We start from the raw sequence: 13,299 nt of genomic DNA on the forward strand, positions 1-13,299 counted from the left end.
TTTACCTGCTCTGGTGGGCCTTCCAATGACTTTCATGCCAGTGAGAAGACTCCAGCCTTCCTGCCAATGTGCCTGGGCCTTGCGCTGTCTCCAAGTGCTTTACAGCACTTTTGCAACAGTGTGCACAGAATGTGCTTTCCACCAGCATAGGCCCTCAATAGGATTGGGCTGTATCTTGGGGAGGGGGGGATATTTTAGAATTAAATGTATGTTTACTTTAGTGATGAATTAGATTCTGACCATCTTTGCAGTCAATATCCATTATTGCCTGCTTAGTTTGCATGAGGTTAAAAAGTTCCCCTCTGGTACCTGAATTTCCATGGATGAAGAAAAGCCTTGAAAAGGGCAGGAGCTTTGGAGGAGGAGAACATTATTCTGTAGGAGAAGCCACTTATTGGTAATTGTCTAATCTTTCATAATTCTGTGATTGCCCGTCACATTGCCTTCAACAACTGAACTAGGACAGAACATTATTGATTTTATTTATTAAAATGTTTCTATACTGCACTGCCTTTCTACTTCGGGAAAGCAATCAAAGGAGTGCGCAACAAAGATTGTAATGCAGACAATATAAACTGGCATGAACAGAAACAACAGAATTAAACAATATTGAGTGAGGATGTGTCTTTATGCTTCTTTATACTTCTGAATTTATGTTCTGTTTTCAATAAGTAAATCATTTGTTTCATGGAAGATTTTCTCTTTTGCCCTGGATGATTCACAACCTCTGTCGAAACTCGTTGGCTTTCTGTTACTGAAATAATAGAAATGGGGGGGGATGGACGATGAAAAAAGAGAACCCTGAAAGTTAAATGGAAATGGGGTACTGCTTAGAGGTCAGATTAACCCAGTTCTTCTTTTGTTATTAGATATCTTGCAGTACTTGGAGATTACAGTACTATGTGCTGCATTACTGGCAGCTCCTACTCAAATTACAGAGGGGGGCAGCCCCCAAACCTTTTGTGCCAGGTATTGGTTTTAAAAGACTACAGAGAAGTAGGTGATCATGATTGGTCCAGGATTAGGGTTTGTGGATTTCATTATGGCTTCCCCTCCTTGCCACCATATGAGTGCTGATGAGGTGCAAGGGTGGAAACTGGTAGGCTTAGTTCTATAATTTTCAAAGTCACCTCTAAGGTGAATCAGCTGCTGAATCAATTTTAGGTGGGTCCCCATTCATTTCAATATTTTATTTTTAATAGACTTGATGCTTCTATGGTATGTGACTGCATTTGGGGAAATGTTACAGACCTGTAATTTTAACAAGCTATTATATATATATTTTTAAACTGTGATAGTAAATGGGACTTACTCCTGGGTAAGTGTGGGCAGGATTGCAGCCTAGGATTGTTTAAAAATTTTCCTGCTTGATGATGCCACTTCCGGTCATGACATCACTTCTGGTGGGTGCTGACAGATTCTCATTCTAAAAAGTGGGTCCTGGTGGTAAATGTGTGAGAACCACTGAGCTAGAGAGTAATGGTTTTCTCAGCTACTCATTGCATAAGAGCTCCACACACCTCTTCTTCACAGCCCGACATGTAATCTCAACTATTGTAGACCATGCCACCAAGACCCTGGTGTCCAGGCCCTTGGCAATGGCAGTGTGTGGCTTGGGTAACAGTGAAACACAAGAGATCTGACCTTCTCAGGCAATGCTGGAGAGATGAACCTCTCTTGTGATCCTTATGAAAATCAGCAACCCAAAGCTAAGCTGAGCTAGGACAAAGAGCTGTACTGTAGCCTTGGCTGTGCACTGAGCTCTGCAGACACTACAGCCAGCGTCCTCTGTGGCTCTTCAGCAAGAGGGAGAGTCAGGGAAATTGAAAGTGATCTCCCCAATCTGTATTAATTAGAGTCTATTAACTCATCAGAGCGCACACAGGCGGCTGCATGGGCCGCTTCCCCTATGAAGGGAGCTGCCACCACCATGTCTTGGCAGAGAGGGGAGCTGAGCCAGGAGGAGAGCTTTCACTGCTGTGCTGGGGATAAAACCTCACCCTCAGAAATACATAGCGCGGACAAAAAGTATTTGCAGGACTGCATGAGACAGGCTGGGTGGCGGGGCTAATGTTGCTGTCTTCCTCTTGACATTTGCCAGGCAGAGAGAGAGAGAGAGAGAGAGAGAGAGAGAGAGAGAGAGAGAGATTATGTGTGTGGAAGAGAGGGGAGCAGGGAAGAGGCATACAAGAAGACTGGCATGAATGACCTCAGGTGTGTTGGTCCTTCAGAAGTGACTTGTCTTTGCATAGACAAGCACATATCTGGGAAGTGGGGCATGACAGGAAGTGGTAGAACTGTGATAAAGCTGGTTCAGGAAAAGCAAACACAAGAAATTCAGTAGACAAGGAAAAGGTAACTTGCTCAAAAGGAGGAACTGGCCTACAAGTCTAATGGCCCAATCCTATCCCCTTTCTGCGCCAGTGGAGTACTTGTTCCGCCAGCATTAGCAGGCGCAAAAGTGCCATAAAGCACTTCATGATGGTGTGACTATTGGTAGCGCTGATGGGAAGGCCTGAGCATTCCCACTTGCACCCGTGTAAGGAGTGGTGCTGGCCAGAGTGGATAAGAGCTGTGCTGAGCAGCGACGGTGCAGGGGGATGGTGGGGAGGGGTGTTATGGGGCAGGGGGGCAGTGACAGGTATGGGGTGGGTGAATCAGGCCTGGGAAGGGGCAGGGTTGTCAGCACTGGCATGGGCTGTATCCTATACCCTTCCCAGGCCCAATCTGGCAACATGGATCAATGTGGACTTGCACCAGCAATCAACTCATTGCAGTGATCAACCCAGGGCAAGGGGATGAATGTCCCCTTATCTCAAGGAGACTTTTCACCTGCTAAACTTCCCCATGGGATGCAGTGTCACCCACCCTGCTGTGTCAGTGTGGGGACGTTTAGCTAGGATTGGGCTGAAGGAAGATAAACATAAGTATGTAAGAAGAACCCTGCTGAATCAGGCCCAGGGCTCATCTAGTCCAGCTTCCAGTAGCTCACAATGGCCCACCAGATGCATCAGGGAGCAGTTGTGCAGGAATGCGTCACTTAGCAATGGGGTAACATTCTGGTAATCTTGTTGTTAATCAATTTTGCCATTATGCAAAAAATGTATTGAAACTTACCGTTTTTGGTGATGTTGGGGATGTCCTTCGGAGGCCCCGGAGGCCTTCTCTGGGCTGTGCTGGGCCCCCACAAGCCTCAGAAAGGCTTGCAGAAGCTACTTTCGGAAGCAAACTGGAAGGAGTTTTTCAAAAATGGGAAGTGGCTTCTGTGGGCCACTCTGAGGCCTGTGGAGGCCCAGCATGACCCAGAGGCCTGGGGCCTCCCAAGAATACGACCAGCACCAAGGTAAGGAGTTTCAACTGCTTTATAGCAAACCAACTGGTATCTGGTGACACCCACCTGTATCTTGTTGCCACTCCCTCGCCTCTGGCATTCAGAGACAAGGGGCTACCTCTAAAACCTGGCGTTTGCATATAGTCATCATGGCTTGTCACCTGAGTCTGGTGCTGAGGAGAGGACTGTGGTATAGTGGAGACAGCAGAGCAGCACGGTTTGGAGTAGATATATGAGCTATAATCCAGCTGCTGTTTTTAGAAGCTGATGCGGGAGGTTGTACTATGACTTAAACAGAGGGGAGTCAGGAGGTGGGCTTTATGGGTTTCATTGAGGTGCCCTAATTTTTCTATTGTAGCTTGAGCACTGAACTTAATGTTTGGGGTCTTCACCATTCTCTGTACATTGAGTATTTGCTGAGTGTCTTCTACTCCTGAAGTGTAGAGGGCCCTCACAGAACAGTGTAAGAGTAAGAGTCTCACTGAATAGCTCTGCCCTGTTCAGAAGGCTTTCAGGAACTGACGCAATCAATGCTTCCATCTTCCCACTCCAGCTTTGTTGCTTTCTTTCCAAGTGTTGTTTTCTTCTTTTCCCCTGTCAGCCTTCTGAAAACTAGAGTGAAAAGTAGCCCCATTGTTCCCTCTCACTGTCCTTTCCTAGTGCCTCCAAAGTGGAGTGTGTGTGTGTATGTGCGTGAGAGAAAGAGCTCACAAGAGAGAGAGCCCTTCCCCACAGAGTTGAGCACCTCACAAAAAAAGAAAAGCCTCTTGAGCAGCTTGGCTCTTCTCCCTCCTCCAGACACAATGGCTCTTGAGGGCTGCTCACAGGGAGTCAAGGAAAAGAAGCACCCCTGAGTGCTGGTTCACCTTGTAGGTGATACTCAAGAGATGCTGGAGGTAGAAAGAGACAGGTACTGCCTGAATGTGAAGTCTAAAGACCTGCATGGCAGTGGTAAGAATGGCAAGATATGATCCAGGAAACCACAAGAGTAAATGCTTCTCAGATTCTCACCTGAGAAAGGGCAGGGGAAAAGCAGTGTGGAACTCAGATCCTCCTAGTGCTTTGTATTAGCAACCTTCAGTCTTGAAAGACTATGGTATCGCGCTCTGAAAGGTGGTTCTGGCACAGCGTCTAGTGTGGCTGAAAAGGCCAATCCAGGAGTGACAATCCCTTCCACACCAGGAGCAAGTGCAGTCTGTCCCTGGTCTATCTCCCTGGCTATGGGCCTTCCTTCTTTGCCTCTTAGCCTCAGACTGTTGGCCAAGTGTCTCTTCAAACTGGGAAAGACCATACTGCACAGCCTGCCTCCAAGCGGGCCGCTCAGAGGCTAGGGTTTCCCACTTGTTGAGGTCCATCCCTAAGGCCTTCAGATCCCTCTTGCAGATGTCCTTGTGTCGCAGCTGTGGTCTACCTGTAGGGCGCTTTCCTTGCACGAGTTCTCCATAGAGGAGATCCTTTGGGATCCGGCCATCATCCATTCTCACGACATAACCGAGCCAATGCAGGCGTCTCTGTTTCAGCAGTGAATACATGCTAGGGATTCCAGCACGTTCCAGGACTGTGTTGTTAGGAACTTTGTCCTGCCAGGTGATGCCGAGGATGCGTCGGAGGCAGCGCATGTGGAAAGCGCTCAGTTTCCTCTCCTGTTGTGAGCGAAGAGTCCATGACTCGCTGCAGTACAGAAGTGTACTCAGGACGAAAGCTCTGTACAGAGCAGAGCTAGTGTTTTATGTGCCCTATATTGATGAGTAGTTCTGTGCAATTTTAAACCTTGCATGCACTTGCAATTAGGATTTGTCAATTAAGAATGTAATGCTAAGTTAGGCCATCTATCCTAACACTGGGACTAACAAGGGCCACCCAGATATCCCCATCCCCGGCAAAGTAGTCAGTGTGCTTCTTCACAATGTGGGTCTTCTCCCTCTTGGCCTGACACACTAACCACTACAGCATGTTTTCCAAACCCGTCAGTGGTTTGGAGCTCAAGGAATTTGCTTCTGTCCTAGCAGCAGAGGTTCAGCAATACAATCCAGCAATACTATCCAGCAGGATTGGTAATGGAGCTGTCAGTCTCTTGTGCTGTGTGGAAGAGGAGAGCAAGCACAAGGCCCCATTAAAGGCTGTGGTAATTATGGTAACGAGTTGAGCACAAGTGCTCCATTTTCTTGATCAGACACTGCACTGTCTGCATAAAGGCTTGCTTTGCTCCCCACCAGCTGGCTCCTTGCCTGAGTCTGCCCTTTTCCCCCCCTTTAATGCTTTAAAAGCCACCCCTCATCTCCTGGACCAGGTCAGCACAGAAACCAGATTGCCAGCTTGGTATGTGAGAAATGGGGCTGGACATTAGGTTATCATAGTGGCTCTCCATCTTGGCGTAAGGAATCTTGCACCAGAGGGACACATGAGGCTGGCACTCATGTGCTGTGCTTTTCAGAGGAAGGATAGCAATTGCCAGTCGGGTGCCTAGCAGTGTTGGGGGTGGAAACCTTTGGTTTGAAGAGTTGCCAAGATAACAAGCATGGGGTCAGACCAGCACGGGAGGGTATCAGGGAAGGTCTTGTCTTATGCTGGACTTTTCAACCTCTGCCATTGCAGAGTGAGACAGAGTAGTTGCTGCAGCTATCCAAGGATGTCTAATAATTGTTGGAAAAATTTTGAAGTGAAATGCTCCCAAGCAAAGCATTATGTGCAAAATTCCACCAGACTGAGTTTGCAGGAGACATAAGAACAGCTTCACTGGATCAGGCCATAGGCCCATCTAGTCCAGCTTCCTGTATCTCACAGCGGCCCCAGCAAATGCCCCAGGGAACACATCAGATAACAAGAGACCTCATCCTGGTGCCCTCCCTTGCATCTGGCATTCTGACATAGCCCATTTTTAAAATTAGGAGGTTGCACATACAGACTTAAGGGCAAAATTTGAGTTTCCCCCATGAAATCCCAATTCAGAGCCTATAGTCAGAGTTCTTATGCAGTTTTGTGTTTTAAAAGTCATGTGCCATGACCCAGAAAGCTGAGCTTTGCACTCAAAAACCCAGAGTTCTGTAAGCATTGTGATCATTTGCAAGTCTTCCAAACAAAATTAAACACTTGCAAATGAGGGGACTTGGTTGACTTTTCCATTCCTGCAATGTTTTGTTTAAGCACTAATAAAAGCCACACACTCATTAAGTGTAGGCACGACTCTGCTACTAGTGCCCCTCCCGTCATCCCTGTGTGGGGGTGGTTGGCCCGCTTTGTACTTAGCTGGGGTGTGTTTTTCCTGGCATTGGATTGGCAGCACCAGAAGCCAGAGCTGGAGACCATCCTGAATGGGGAAAAGATAGAATAATAACAGAGGGGGGAACAGATGGAGTGTTTCAGTGCTGGCCGCTTCGGAAAAAGAAAGATGCAGCAGAACTTTGCCCTAAGAAAGCCCCACTCTGAGTATTATGGGTATGTATGCACTGAGTGTCTGATGTTTGCATGCAAAGTGTGTACTCTGGGCATATGTGTGCAAGGCTTTGATGAGTGTGTCTACATGCAAAGCCTGTTTCTGTTTGTCCTTTGAAGTCTACATTTGATGTGTATGCACTCATGGAGAAATCTGTCCATTGTTGTGTCCCCTGATGACCCCTAGTGGAAGAAGAAAACAATGGGATTGTGTTTACATGTAGCTGGTGTGGCTTGGAGGGTTGTTATGCATTGGGATTCCCTTGGGTGAGGTGACACATTTGCTCTGTGTCACCTGTACTCTGTAAGCATCCAATGCAAACCAAGATACTCTGTTTCTGCAGTCACCTGTTGGCTCAGTACAGGACTGGGATGATGAACAGCTGCATGCTTCCTCCCCACCTTTTCTCAAATCAGTGGCCTTTGATGGTGCTTTTTCAAAGACCAGGCTCAGCTGTGCACAGCAGGACTAGGCCCTTAGGCCAGCTGCTTCCCCCTGTGCACCTTCTGTGCTAGAAGATAGTGCAGGACTCAATCTTCATGCTAGCCAGCATTCTCTGAGCCAGACAGCATACTTCCTCAAGTTCTGTAAGGACATGGTTCCGGAAGTGGACAGTTATCAGAGCCAGAATGATGAACCTTGGAATGATGATGGTGCCCTGCAGCAAGCAATTGTGACATGGGCCTGGCAGTATATCCGTGAAAAAAAGATCACTGATGCAAACTTGAAAGGGGGGGGAGGGAAATCTTTTTTGAGGAACATCTGCCTCACATGCTGGTCTCATAGGGGCATAACGATTTGCAGTGGGGACAGATTGCTTTTTAAACTGGGGGTGGTGTTCCTTGTAACTACTCAAAAGTTAACACAGAACTGCTCACATATGTTGGAAAGCACCACTGATGTCCTGACATTGAATCCCAACAATGTCCCATGCGGTCAGGTACAGAGCAGTGATCCAGCATGCAATGCAGTAGGGATAGAAATGTGCAAGACAAAAGCTGCTGACTCAAGGTGCATTGTGGCATGGAGATTTTTGGAGTTCATGATTTTAATTTACAATGGGAGGTGAAGAATAGAGAACTATAGCCACATAGGTAGGCAGGCTCAGCGACGTGTGCCACTTTGTTACATGTTGGTCTGAATGAACACTGTGTTCAGAGTTGGCTCAGTTGCTTCTGCCCAGTTGCCTCTGGAGTCCTCAGCTCCTGCTAGATGCCCCTTGTCCACTGTTGCACACCTCCACATGTGAGATCACAGTTGTCACTATAGCAACTTGCAGTGAGCTCATGCGCAGGGGCTGTTACTTCAACAGGAACAGATGGAGCTGAGAGCAGCAAAACATCCTGTTTTTATGCAAATGCTGTTAGTAATATTTTTTTTAATGCAGAGAGGATTATGCCAGGAGAAGATGTTTTTCTCTGTATGCTCTGAGTGTGTGTGTGTGCATGTGTGTGAGAAAGAGAGAGTGTGCAGGCTGAGGCTGACATAGAGAAGGCAGTGATTTCAACAGGATGAGGCCTACCAGGCCTTTCCTTGCGGAAAGTTGTCAGAACTGTAACCAGTTGCGGACCTACCATTAGGTCCGATGGGGCAAATGCCCCACGTGCGAGCCACCAGGACCCCACGGAAACCTCTCTGAGGTTCCAGACAGGGTCAGAAACTGTGCTTTCGGTTTCCTGGAAGCACAATTTATAGCATCGGGGAACCTCAGAGAGGCTGAGGTTGACACAGTCCTGGGCCGCGCAAGGCTCCATGAGTCTCAGTTGAGTAGGGGGTGTGTGGATTTTCATGCAGGTGACAGCCTGTGGGGGAAGCGCCATTGCGGACCTTTGCCCCCCCCCCCATGGGGCTGGGGAGGTCCATGGCTGACTGTGACCTGTAAGTGATATTTGTGTGGAGTAAGAATCCAGGTGCCTTTCAATGGATTCCTTTGTGCATGTGCCTGAATGACAGCCCCCTCCCTGAACCCTTGACCTTTAACTTAGAGGAGGTTTCATTCACATTCCAACCTGTTGGGTGCTGGTAATCAATAATTTCAGGAAGTTTAAAACACTGCTGGTTCTTAAAATCATATACCAAATCTGTTGCTGACTTGGTAGAAATGCTGTTGAGGTCTCTCAGAGATTACTTAGCTCTTCGGCTTCGGTGCACTTAACTAATTGCTTCCTCCTTGACAAGTTTTTGGGTGACTTCTTACCACTGATTCAAAGCAGGTGCTGTTACATGAATTTGGTTGTTTTTGAGCTCATTTGTTAGTCAGGGCTGCAAGTTCCTGTGGAGTTGGGAGAACAACCAAGTGAGTCTTGTTACAGATGCAGTTGGTTTTGGACTGAAGGATGACCCTGTGGGGTCAGAGGGCAGGAGGAGAGCCTGCCCAAATGCTGTGCAGATCACTGATATGGTAGCACCCTCATCTAGAGCTGAAATGGAATTTCACGTAACTGAAAAACAAGCAATTTTCAGAAGTGGATTTAGAGATTCTGAGATGGTGATTTTTATATGCAGAGTCAAAGGCAAGAATTTGAATGAGATGTTACAGCGTTTCAACCCTGGTCTGAATGCAGAAGTGCCTAATGTCACAACAGAAAGGAGTTTTATTCCTTATTGAAAAGTGGTTCTCAAACTTTTAGCACTGGGACCCACTTTTTAGAATGAGAATTTGTTAGGTCACATCAGAAGTGATGTCATGACTGGAAGTGATGTCATCAAGCAGGAAAAATTTTTAACATTCCTAGGCTACAATCCTACCCTCATGTACCCAGGAGTAAATCCCGTTTACTATCATTGTTAAAAGCATATACAGAGAGTAGTGTAATGGAAGATCAGAAGATCATCAGGTGGATGATGTGGTGTTGACAGCAATTCCATGTTTCGACAGCTCTGGGAAGGGCAGGACTGGCTCCACAGCTGTAATCAATCAAGGCCAATGGAGACATGGATGGACACCTGAGCTTCATCTGACCTTGATGGGACTTTGAATGAGCTAAGGAGGTAACTCACAGCTGAGCTGCATTTGGACTTAACAAGGGGCTGCAGGATAAAAGGCAGTTTCAGAAGGAGCAGGGCTACCTGACCAGACCAAAGGCTACCCTGACCCAGAGGGAGATGCTACCTGACCCAGAGGGAACATGACCAAGAGCTACTTGATCCAGACCTATAGGACACAGACGAACCAGGTCCTAGGGGAGAAGAGAGGACTGCCAGGACCCTGCTGAAGAGGATACAGAGGAGGGACTCTGCTGCAGAAGACTGCACTGTGCTTTGGAGATTGGATTGGACTTGGACTGGAGGCTTCAGACCTTTACCTACTGAGTTAAGTGGAGTTTTGGGGAGGGAAAGCCTCTCGACAAGAGGACTTGCAGGGAGTGTCAGTGTTCGTAGCAATAAATTTGGTTAATTGCTATAGATAAGAAATTCTATTCATTTCTTTGCACACTGCAGCTGTTCTTTCTAGAGATAAGGGGGTGTTAATTAGCCAAAAAGTGGGGCAAGGGGGTTGGAATATTTGGATGGGACAAATTGGTGTAGTCGGCAGGATAGGGAGAATCTGGGCAAGACAAGTAGCCTGTTAAAAGTACAGGTCTGTAACACTTCCCCAAATGCAGTTACATACCAGTGTAGCATCAAGTCCAAAATATTAAAAACAAAATATTTAAATGGATGGGGTCCCACCTGAAATTGGTTTGTGACCCACCTAGTGGGTTCCAACTCACAGTTTGAAAAACACTGCCTTATTAGGAAGAAGAGGTCAGGAATCTTAGCGAAAGACACAATCTGGAAACTTTTGCTGTTTGAGTAGAGAGTAACTGGGTAGTTCAGCTGCCAATACTGGCATATATTCACTGAAGCTAAAACACAGAGCACAGAGTGTTAAAATTTGAGTTTGAGCTCTAGATAACACTGACAAATTCAGCATTTGCTAATGTTGGTGAACAAGTTTCCCTGAAATTTATTTCTGCTCTGTCCTCCACTACCATTTAAAACAGGCATTGTGGGTGGGGATGGTAGGGGGAAAAACGCTTACCTGCCTTGCCAAGGATGCAGTGTTGCAAATTTTCTGTTTGCCATTTCTAGTGAATACCTGTAGAAAATCTTTCTCAGTCAACAATGGCCAGAGAATAGTGTGAGAATCTAACTCAGTAGTGAAGCATGAAGTGTCTCTAGTGTGCTCTTAGTGTTCCAAGCCATTCCTCACGTTTGGGAAGGTCAGCCGCTGGCATCCCTTCTAGTGCCTCAGGCTCCCCACATGGTTCCCAGACTCTCCCACATAGTCTTAATTAGCAGCAGGAAGGCAAAACTCTCCGTTTTCACCCCTGCTGAGTTTTTACACCTGGGAGCAGACACATTCAGGCTGAACTAAACTGGGGAGGGGGCTGATATTGTTTTCCCCCACCGCGGGGGAAAATCAGTGGGAAGTAGCTGGAAATTTTGTTCTTACAAGAAAGTCAGAAAATCAGCATCTTTTCATCTGGAATAGTAGCTGGAACTGCACCTTTATCATAAAAAGGTAAAAATGTCATCAGATAACTCTCATATTTCCAGAAGTCAAATACAGGCTGGAACTCATTTTGCTCTGCAATGAGCTCAGAGGGTGAACATGAGGCTCCCCATTTTATCCTCATAATGTCCCTGTGAGGTAGATAAGTCAGTGGACTGAGCAGAAATTTGAACCTGGCTCTTACCTAGTCTACCTCCAGTGTTCTATCCACTACGTTGTATTGGCTGTCCTTTCTGTTTGTTGGATTTGGTTGAGTGATTAGCAGTTGCAGAACTGAAATAAACCAGTGACTTTGGAGAGTTTGGGGAAAGAAGGAAATAGTGATTTACAAAAACAGGTTAGAAAACAAATATCCAGCAAACACTTATTGGGGGCAACAACAATTCCAGTATGTGAAGGAATATGGTGATGGACAGCCCAATCCTATACTGTCCAGAGTGTGGGGCTGCCGCGGTGCCAAAAATGGCTGCCACTGCATCCTGTGTGCTAACTGGGCAGTGCTGGCAGCAATTTGGGAGAAGGGGACTTTCATCCCCTTCACCTGGATAAGGTAAGTAGCCCCACAATGGAGCTACTCAATTCTATGGTAACCCTTGGGTCGCTGTAAAATCAAGAACCTCCATGTCAGGTGGTGGACCCAACATGGAGGCTCTGGTTCCGGTGAAGCAGAGCTCCACCAGTCCTGCCTCCCTCCTGCCCCGCTTCCTCCCCCAGTACACCTCCTACCCGCCTTCTCCCCTCTCCCCCCACCCCAGAACATTTCCTCCCTGCCTGCCCCCATGCCCCCACTTACCTCTCTGCTGCCCGATGGTCTGCGCGACCATGAGTGGCGGAGCCACCAGTGCTAGCCCAGCACTGGCCAGCACTGAGCTAGCACTGGCACTCCGCCAGTGCTAGGGCCTCGCAAACATGCTTTTTTAGTATTAGTATTTATTTATTTGATTTGTATTCTGCCTTTCTCCCCGAAGGGCACCCAAGGCGGTATATAAATAGTATTTATAAATAAATTTATATTTATAAATAGTATATAAATATACTATATATTTATTTATTTATATTATAATTATAATACTATATTTATTTATATATACTATATATATTTATAAATATATTTATAAATAGTATACTTGTTGGCATCCTTCAGTCTTGGAAGACTATGGTGTCACGCTCTGAATGGTGGTTCTGGAACAGAGTGTCCTCTCCAGTGCACGAAGCCTGGGTAAAGTAGGTATGGAGGATAGACTGTTTCCCATGCAGCAAATCCCCCCTCACCACATGGCTGTAATGGTCCAATGGAAAGGCAGAGGCCAATATGGTAGGTTCCAGCGGTGTCGCAGGAGTTGCCAGAACGTGATTGTGTTCAGCCTTATATAAATAGTATATAAATAGTATTTATATACCGCTTTTCAACAAAAAATTCACAAAGAGGTTTACAGCAAAAAATCAGGTAACTAATGGCTCCCTGTCCCAAAAGGGCTCACAATCTGAAAAGATGAAAAAGAACACCAGCAGACAGCCACTAGAAAAGACAGTGCTGGGGTATGAGGGCCAGTTTCTCTCCCTCTGCTAAATAGAAGAGGAGCACCCACTTGAAAAAGTCCTCTTGCCCAGTTAGCAGGGGTTTTTACAGCACATTTGTGACAGTGCATGCCAACGGTAAGCCAGCGCACACTGTTTTGGATTGGGCCCTTAGTCAAGGACCCGCTAAGGGCAGCCCTTCCTCTCTTATCATATTATTATTATAATAAACAGTTTCATACTAGTTTGGTTTACTGTTTTAGGTGCCTAGCAACATTTTAGCAACTGTAGTGGTACTACATTTAGAAGCTTACCGAGGGGTAGGCATCATGAAATGGGGATCTTATCCATATCACAATACATTTTGTGTCTTGAAGGTAACACAAGATGCTTTGACTGCAATCCTATGGATATTAACCTGGTAGAAAGCCTCATTAAAAACAATGAGACTTGCTTCTGTGTAAACACATATAAGATTGGGCTGCTTGTTATATTTGCATTCAGAATCTAGATATCATC

The sequence above is a fragment of the Tiliqua scincoides genome, chromosome 2, assembly GCF_035046505.1.
Source record: "Tiliqua scincoides isolate rTilSci1 chromosome 2, rTilSci1.hap2, whole genome shotgun sequence".
Classification (NCBI taxonomy): Eukaryota; Metazoa; Chordata; class Lepidosauria; order Squamata; family Scincidae; genus Tiliqua; species Tiliqua scincoides.